Here is a 10250-nt window from a genome sequence, read left to right on the forward strand (position 1 = left end):
CGCATTAAAGGTGGACCAGGGTTGATTTTAGAATGCGTTTGTGCAATATGGGTGTGAAACGAAAGGTGTTAATGAGTATTTTAAAAGGGAGTGGGCCCTAGTCTATGGGTGGACGCCTTTTCGAGATATCGCCATAAAGAAGGAACCAGGGTTGACTTTAGAATGCGTGTGAACGAAGAACGTCCCGGTAAAATATATTTTAGGAACCCTAAAAGTACTAACTGGGACTTGTATTGTAGGAAGCTGGGAGAGCTACTGCCTGCGGTGCCTATCATTAATTCGGGCCTGTCCGAATCTGAGATAGAAGTTCTGGTGGAAAACTTCACCTCGGCAAGCAATAGCGCCTTTCAGCTGTCCTGCCCATTGAAAACTTACAGGGGGAAGGACAAGCCGCCCTGGTGGTCGGATTCTCTTGACGACCTAAGAGCGTCCAGTCGACGGCTCTTCAACAGAGCCAGGAGGAGTAAATTACCCTCGGACTGGTAGCTCTATAAGGTGAGTCTGGGGATTTATAAATATGAAATAAGGATAGCCAAGCGAGATGCATGGCGAAGCTTCTGCGAAAACGTAGAAGGCTGCAATGAATCCGCGAGATTTAGAAAAATTCTCTCTAGGAACCCCGCTCCTCTGGGGTATCTGAGAGATGATGGTGGGGACTGGTGTAGCGAGGAGTCCCTAAGGCTTTTACTGGACAATCATTTTCCCGATGTCCCAGTTTCGCAGGGATCTTCGCCTGCATGGTCGGCGGTCGTTGGCCATGCAGAAGTGCCTGCCATTCCAATACGGGAAAGTCAAATAACCTGGGCTATAGGGTCGTTCAAGCCCTATAAGTCTCCGGGCCCGGATGGAATCATTCCTGCGCAGCTTCAAAGGTCTTTGGGGATTTCCTGCCGCTGGTTGGCCATCATATATACTAACTGCCTCAGGCTTAACCATATCCCGAAGTCTTGGCACACGGTTAGGGTTATTTTCATTCCGAAGGCCGGCAGAAGCTCTCATGTATCACCTAAGGATTTCGGGCCAATCAGTCTCTCGTCGTTTCTTCTTAAGACGTTTGAGCGGTTGATTGACCTGTACCTACGGGAAAGGATACCTCGGGGGTTACTGTCGGCTTCACAGCATGCGTACTGCAAGGGCAGATCGACGGAAACGGCTCTCCATTCGATTGTAAAGCAAATAGAGGGTTCCCTAGAACACAAAGAGTATGCTCTGGGTGCCTTTCTAGACATCCAGGGAGCTTTTAACAATGTCTTACCGGGGGCAATCGAAAGAGCTCTGGTGGGTTTAGGAGTCGAGGCGGCTCTGGTTGAATTTATTAGCAAACTTCTATGCGGCAGAATTGTCGCAGCGGAGTGGGGAGGGGCCATAATTAAGAGGAAGGTGTGCAGGGGCACGCCACGGGGGGTGTCCTATCTCCTCTCCTCTGGGTTGTGGTAGTCAACGAGCTTCTTGTGGAGCTGGAAGCCAATGGTTGTCGGGTGGTTGCCTATGCAGATGACCTCGCTATCCTAGTCAGAGGCAAATTACTTGGCGCCCTGCGCGATGTTCTTCAGGGCTACCAGGATACTGTGGCTAGGTGGGCTGAATCATGTGGATTGGCGGTCAACCCGGGAAAAACGGAATTGGTCCTTTTCACAAGAAGATATAAGATGCCCGATTACAGAACTCCCTCGATTGGAGGGGTACCGTTGGTACTTTCTGATAGGGTTAAATATTTGGGAATTGTTTTGGACAAGAAACTGTCCTGGAGACCCAATGTGGAAGATCGGGCCAGGAAGGCCGCCATTGCCTTGTACTGCTGCAGAGGAGCTATCGGAAAGAGATGGGGACTCTCGCCAAGAATAGTACACTGGCTTTATGAGATGGTGGTCAAACCGATTCTGCTATATGGGGTGCTGGTCTGGTGGAAAGCACTGGACACGGCGAGCACCTCCAAAATGTTAGTGTCAGTGCAACGGACGGCGCTGATCGGTATCAGTGGCGCTCTCAGAACAACACCTACCTTGGCACTGTACGTCATGCTGAACATATACCCAGTAGATATTGCGGGAAAGGCGGCCGCTGCAAGGTCGTTGGTCAGGCTTCGTGATATGGGATATAGACTTTCTGACCGCGGACACTCTAGCCTTCTTACCAGTTTCGACTTCATCCCGGACAGAACGGACTACTGTATGCCGATAACTGCTCCCTATAAAACCTTCACCGCAGTTATTCCAGAGAGAGAGGATTGGGGAAGAGGAATTATCTGGGCATGGGACCGGTTAACTTGTTCACGGATGGGTCAAAGCTGGATGGAAAGGTTGGTGGGGGGTCTTTTTCAAGAGCTAAATTTAAGCCGCAAATTTAAGTTGGATGATCACTGCAGTGTATTCCAAGCGGAAATTGCGGCGATTAAGGATGCGGTGGATGGAATGCTATCCAGTGCTACCACGGTTAGGGAATTTAACATCTACTCTGATAGCCAAGCGGCTATCAAAGCCTTGAGCTCAACTACACTGCGATCGAGGGTGGTCTGGGAGTGCCTGACCTCGCTTGCGATTGCATCGAATTATTTTACAATTAAGATTATCTGGGTCCCGGGCCATAGTGATATCCCGGGTAATTGTCAAGCGGATCTCTTAGCCCACATCGGTACAACTGAACCGGATGAAGATGGCTGTAGGGATTTCGGGATCCCGCTGGCCACCTGTGGATTGCTCCTCCATAGCTGGGCCTCGAATCAGCTCAGCAAACGTTGGGCGGATACCACGTCTTGCAGGGTAGCAAGATATTTCTGGCCAAAAGTGGATGGCAGGAGGTCTGCTGAAATAATTGGGTTCACTAAGGCTCACCTATCAATGGTCATTGGGGTTTTGACAGGGCACTGTCCCATGGGTATCCTTGCGGTACGTCTCAATATACTGGAAACTCCATCCTGCTGCAGCTGTATGGAGGATGATGAGGTGGAATCACCAAATCACTTTATGCTTGATGGTCCAGCTTTTGCCAGAATTAGGCGAAAGTACTTCGGTCCCGACTCACTTGGATCTCCCGAGGATATATCCAAAGTTGAGATCGGTATCATTCGGAGCTTTATCGTTGCTACCCAACGATTCTTTAAGTAGCTAGATCTAAGTCACCGTTATTGTTGGTGTATGTGGTATCACAACGGACCTTCGTGTTGTCCAAGTGAGCTATCCTTATCAGGGCAGCTACCACCTAACCTGTCCTATCCTATCCTATTTATCCAATTTGATTTTTCACTTTCGAAAAGTATTTTTTCTAAGATTCTAAATACTATATTCTAGGTTTTTAGTCTTAGTTTTTATTTTTCATTGTTAATTGTTATTAGTCTGTAAGAAACTTTTGTTCATAGACTAACTAAATAAATAAATAAATATATACCACCATATATATATTATATATACCACCGATCCTTATGATTTTTTCAGACAACAATATATGCTATATACGTAAGCATTCGTTGAAATTTGAAGCCTCTAGCTCTTAAATTAGGGCAGTAATTACGAAAAGTTTCTTATCTGAACAATCAGTTGTGGGGATACTATATATACGACCGATCTCATTAACTTTTTCAGACAACAATATGTTCAATATACGAAAGTATATGGTGAAGCTTGAAGCTTCAATCTGATAAACTGAGGAAGATATGACAAAAATCCCCTTTTTCTGAAAAATCGGTTGTATGGAGGATATATGCTACAGTGGTCCGATCCGGCAATGTCTAATCGGAATCGAATCCGGACAAATGTCTAATCGGACACCCAAATACACCCGCTCACCAAATTTTATCAAGATATCTCAAAAAATTGAGGGACTAGTTTGTATACAAACAGACAGACGGACAGACGGACAGACGAACATGGCTAAATCAACTCAGCTCTTAATCCTGATTATCTATCTATTTTCTTTTAAGGGCTTACAATTTTGGGATTTGTGAATGTCCCCTATTTCCCCCCGTAGATCCGCGCCTACCAGGATCTCTATGATTTTTTCACACAACAATATATACTATATACGTAAGCAATTATTGAAATTTGAATCTTATAGTTGTTAAAATGGGGTAGAAATTGCGAAATGTTTCTTGTCTGAACAACCGGCTGTATTAGATATGTACTATATATACCACAGGTCTCTATGATTTTTTCAGACAACAATATATGCTATACACGTAAGCATTTGGTGAGATTTGAACATATCTAAACGATTTTTAAGATAAATATAAAATAAACAAGTAAGGAATGCTAAGTTCGGGTGTAACCGAACATTACATACTCAGTTGAGAGCTATGGAGACAAAATAAAGGAAAATCAACTCGTAGTAAAATGAACCTAGGGTAACCCTGGAATGTGTTTGTACGACATGTGTATCAAATGGAAAGTATTAAAAAGTATTTTAAGAGGGAGTGGGCTATAGATGGACGCCATTTAGGGATATCGCCATATCGGTGGACCAGAGCTGACTCTAAAATTTGTTTGTTCGATATGGGTATCAAACGAAAGTGTAAATGAGTATTTTGAAAGGGAGTGGGCCTAAGTTCTATAGGTGGACGCGGTTTCGAGATATCGCCATGAAGGTGGACCAGTGGTGACTCTAGAATTTGTTTGTACGATATGGGTATCAAATGAAAGGTGTTAATTAGTATTTTAAAAGGGAGTGGACCTAAGTTCTATAGGTGTACGCCTTTTCGAGATATCGCCATAAAGGTGGACCAGGGGTGACTCTAGAATATGTTTGTACGATATGGATATCAAATGAAAGGTGTTAATGAGAATTTAAAAAGGGAGTGGGTCTTAGTTCTATAGGTGGACGCCTTTTCTATCGTTATAAAGGTGGACCAGGGTTGACTCTAGAATGCTCTTGTACAATATGGGTATCAAACAAAAGGTGTTAATAAATATTTTAAAAAAGGAATGGGCCTTAGTTCTATGTGTGGACGCCTTTTCGGGATATCGCCATAAACGTGGACCAAGGGTGGCTCTAGAATGCGTTTGTACAATATGGGTATCAAATGAAAGGTGTTAATAAGTATTTTAAAAGGGAGTGGGCCTTAGTTCTATGGGTGGACGCCTTTTGGAGATATCGCCATAAACGTGGACCAGGGGTGACTCTAGAATTTGTTTGTACGATATGGGTATGAAATGAAAAGTGTTAACGAGTATTTTAAAAGGGAGTGGGCCTAAGTTCTATAGCTGGACGCCATTTCGTGATATCGCCATGAAGGTGGACCAGGGGTGACTCTAGAATTTGTTTGTACGATATGGGTATCAAATGAAAGGTGTTAATGGGTATTTTAAAATGGAGTGAACCTAAGTTCTATAGGTGGACTCCTTTTCGAGATATCGCCATAAAGATGGCCCAGGAGTGATTCTAGAATATGTTTGTACGATATGGATATAAAATGAAAGGTGTTAATGAGTATTTTAAAAGGGAGTGGGCCTTAGTTCTATGGGTGGACGCCTTTTCGAGATATCGCCATAAACGTGGACCACGGGTGACTCTAGAATGCGTTTGTACAATATGGGTATCAAACGAAAAGTGTAAATGAGTATTTTAAAAGGGAGTGGGCCTAAGTTCTATAGGTGGACGAGCTTTTCGAGATATCGCCATGAAGTTGGACCAGGGGTGACTCTAGAATTTGTTTGTACGATATGGGTATCAAATTAAAAGTGTTAACGAGTATTTTAAAAGGGAGTGGGCCTTAGTTCTATAGGTGGACGCCTTTTCGCAATATAGTTATAAAGGTGGACCAGGGTTGACTCTAGAATGCTTTCGTACATTATGTGTATCAAACGAAAGTTGTTAATAAGTATTTTAAAAGGGAATGGGCCTTAGTTCTATGGGTGGACGCCTTTTCGGGATATCGCCATTAACATGGACCAGGGGTGACTCTAGAATGCGTTTGTACAATATGGGTATCAAATGAAAGGTGTTAATGAGTATTTTAAAAGGGCGTGGGCCTTAGTTCTATAGGTGGACGCCTTTTCGAGATATTGGCATAAAGGTGGACCAGGGGTGACTCTAGAATGCTTTTGTACAATATGGGTATCAAACGAAAGGTGTTAATAAGTATTTTAAAAGGGAATGGGCCTTACTTCTATGGGTGGAGGCCTTCTCGGGATATCAACATAAAAGTGGACCAGGGGTGACTCTAGAATGCGTTTGTACAATATGGGTATCAAACGAAACGTGTTGATGAGTATTTTAAAACGGAGTGCGCCCTAGTTCTATGGGTGGACGCCTTTTCGAGATATCGCCATAAAGGTGGACCAGAGGTGACTGTAGAATTTTTTTGTACGATATGGGTATAAAATGAAAGGTGTTAATGAGTATTTTAAAAGGGAGTGGGCCTTAAATCTATAAGTGGACGCCTTTTCGAGATATCGCCATAAACGTGGACCAGGGGTGACTCTAGAATGCGTCTGTACAATATGGGTATCAAACGAAAGGTGTTGATGAGTATTTTAAAACGGAGTGCGCCTTTGTTCTATGGGTGGACGCCTTTTCGAGATATCGCCATAAAGGTCGACCAGGTCTGACTCTAGGATTTGTTTGTACGATATGGGTATCAAACGAAAGGTGATAATGAGTATTTTAAAAGAGAGTAGGCCTTAGTTCTATAGGGGGACGCCTTTTCGAGATATCGCCATAAAGGTGGACCAGAGGTGACTCTATAATGTGTTTGTACGATATGGCCATCAAATTAAAGGTATTAATGAGAGTTTTAAAAGGGAGTGGTGGTAGTTGTGTATGTGAAGGCGTTTTCGAGATATCGACCAAAATGTGGACCAGGGTGACCCAGAACATCATCTGTCGGGTACCGCTAATTTATTTATATATGTAATACCACGAACAGTTATCCTTCCAAGATTCCAAGTGCTTTTGATTTCGCCCTGCAAAACTTTTTCTATTTCTTCTATTTAATATGGTAGTTGTCACACCCATTTTACAAATTTTTTTTTCTTAAGTTATATTTTGCGTCAATAGACCAATCCAATTACCATGTTTCATCCCTTTTTTCGTATTTGGTATATTATTATGGCATTTTTTTCATTTTTAGTAATTTTCGATATCGAAAAAGTGGGCGTGGTCATAGTCGGATTCCGGCCATTTTTTGCACCAATATAAAGTGAGTTCAGATAAGTAAGTGAACTGAGTTTAGTAAAGATATATCGATTTTTGCTCAAGCTATCGTGTTAACGGCCGAGCGGAAGGACAGACGGTCGACTGTGTATAAAAACTGGGCGTGGCTTCAACCGATTTCGCCTTTTTTCACAGAAAACAGTTATCGTCCTAGAATCTAAGCCTCTACCAAATTTCACAAGGATTGGTAATGTTTTGTTCGACATATGGCATTAAAAGTATCCTAGACAAATTAAATGAAAAAGGGCGGAGCCACGTACAATTTGAAAATTTATTTTGTTTTTGTATTTTGTTGCATCATATCATTACTGGAGTTGAATGTTGACATAATTTACTTATATACTGTAAAAATATTAACTTTTCTTTTAAAATTTGACTTTAAAAACATTTTTTTTTTTAAGTGGGCGTGGTCGTTCTCCGATTTTGCTAATTTTTACTAAGCATACATATAGTAATAAGAGTAACGTTCCTGCAAATTTCATCATGATATCTTCAACGACTACCAAATTACAGCTTGCAAAACTTCTAAATTACCCTCTTTTAAAAGTGTGCGGTGCCACGCCCATTGTCCAAACTTTTACTAGTTTTCTATTCTGTGTCATAAGTTCAACTCACCTACCAAGCTTTATACGTATTTGGTAATGAATTATCGCACTTTTTCGATTTTTCGAAATTTTCGATATCGAAAAAGTGGGCGTGGTTATAGTCCGATATCGTTCATTTTAAATACCGATCTGAGATGAGTACCCAGGAATCTGCATACCAAATTTCATCAAGATACCTCAAAATTTACTCAAGTTGTCGTGTTAACGGACGGACGGACGGACATGACTCAATCGAATTTTTTTTCGATACTTATGATTTTGATATATGGAAGTCTATATATATCTCGACTTCTTTATACCTGTACAACCAACCGTTATCCAATCAAAATTAATATACTCTGTGAGCTCTTCTCAACTGAGTATAAAAATAGGTAGATACTTTGTGTGAGGATGCAAAGCTTCACGTTTTTTGTGGTCTGCATGTAAAAACTTTGACTACGAATCACGCATTTCAACAATATATGACGTAAACGTAGCTATTTGATGAAATATGATGAATTTTGAAGCATCTAGCCGTAAAAAAGGGGCAAAAATGACAGTTTATTTGGGGTATATGATATATATACAACCGATCTCTATGATTTTTTCAGACAACAATATGTGCTATATACGTAAGCATTTGATGAAATTTGAAGCTTCTAGCTGTTAAAATGGGGCTGAAATTGCAAAAAAAAAATATATATAATATATACATATATTCTATATATACCATCATATATGTATTATATATATCACCGATCTCTATAATTTTTTGACACAACAATATATACTATATACGTAAGCAATCGGTGAAATTTGGAGCTTATAGCTGTTAAAATGGGGTAGATATTGCGAAAAGTTTCTTATCTGAACAATCTGTTGTATCTATATATATAGAAATGAGTTGCTGTTCGTTAGTCTCGCTAAAACTCGAGAACGGTTGAACGGATTTATCTTATCTTGGTCTTGAATTATTCGTGGAGGTCTAGGAAAGGTTTAAAAGGTGAGAAAAATTCGAATACTTGCCGGGAAAATACTCAAAACAGCATATTTCCTCGAGATATAGGCCAAAACGTGGACCCGGGTACCCCTAGAGTGTGTTTATAGAATATGGATATCATATGAAAGCTGTTGATGAGTGCTTTAGTAGAGGGTAATTGTCATCCCCTGGGTGACTAGGGCCTCGAGATATTGGCCAAAACGTGGACCCGGGTACCCCTAGGGTGTATTTATAGAATATAGATATCAAATAAAAGCTGTTGATGAGTGCTTTAGTAGAGGGTAATTTTCATACCCCTTGGTGACTAGGGTCCCGAGATATAGGCCAAAACGTGGACCCGGGTACCCCTAGAATATGCATATCAAATGAAAGCTCTTGATGAGTGCTTTAGTAGAGGGTAATTTTCATACCCCTGGGTGACTCGGGTCTCGAGATATAGGCCAAAACGTGGACCTGGGTACCCCTAGAATGTGTGTATAGAATATGGCTATCAGATGAAAGCAGTTGACGAGTGCTTTAGTAGGGGGTAATTTTCATACCCCTGGGTGACTAGGGTCTCGAGCTATAGGCCAAAAAGTGGACCCGGGTACCCCTAGAATCTGTTTATAGAATATTGATATCAGATTAAAGCTGTTGATGAGTGCTTTAGTAGAGGGTAATTCTCATACCCCTGGGTAACTAGGGTCTCGAGATATAGGCCAAAACGTGTTCCCCGGTACCCCTAGAATCTGTTTATAGAATATTTATATCAGATTAAAGCCGTTGATGAGTGCTTTAGTAGAGGGTAATTCTCATACCCCTGGGTAACTAGGGTCTCGAGATATAGGCCAAAACGTGTTCCCCGGTACCCCTAGAATCTGTTTATAGAATATTTATATCAGATTAAAGCTGTTGATGAGAGCTTTAGTAGAGGGTAATTTTCATACCCCTGGGTGACTATGGTCTCGGGATATAGGCCAAAATGTGGTCAGACGGAAAAAGCTTATTAAAATGTATGCAGATTGGCCAAATTAAGGGCAGGACAACGTCTGCCGGGTCTTCTAATTAGATATATAATATATATACCACCGGTCTCTATCATTTTTTCAGACAACAATATAATCTATATACGTAAGCGTTTGGTGAAATTCGAACATATCTAAACGATTTTTAAGATAAATATAAAATAAACAAGTAAGGAAAGCTAAGTTCGTGTGTAACCGAACATTACATACTCAGCTGAGAGCTTTGGAGACAAAACAAGTAAGGACGGGACTGTCATCGGCTGTGCCGAAGACTTCATACCTTTCATGAATGGGCTGAACAATAATCTTATCCCGTTCGTAATCTCCGTATAATAAGATGTATAAGATAAGAAATATATAGTGAACAGATCTACATACCTAAATGATTTTTAAGATAAATAAAAAATAAAAAAATGGTAGGTACTTTGTGTGAGGATGCAAAGTTTCAGGTTTTTTGTGGTCTGCGTGTAAAAACTATGACTACGAATCACGTATTTCAAAAATATATGACGTAAACGT

This window comes from Eurosta solidaginis, unplaced genomic scaffold, assembly GCF_040869045.1.
Source record: "Eurosta solidaginis isolate ZX-2024a unplaced genomic scaffold, ASM4086904v1 ctg00001261.1, whole genome shotgun sequence".
Taxonomy (NCBI): Eukaryota; Metazoa; Arthropoda; class Insecta; order Diptera; family Tephritidae; genus Eurosta; species Eurosta solidaginis.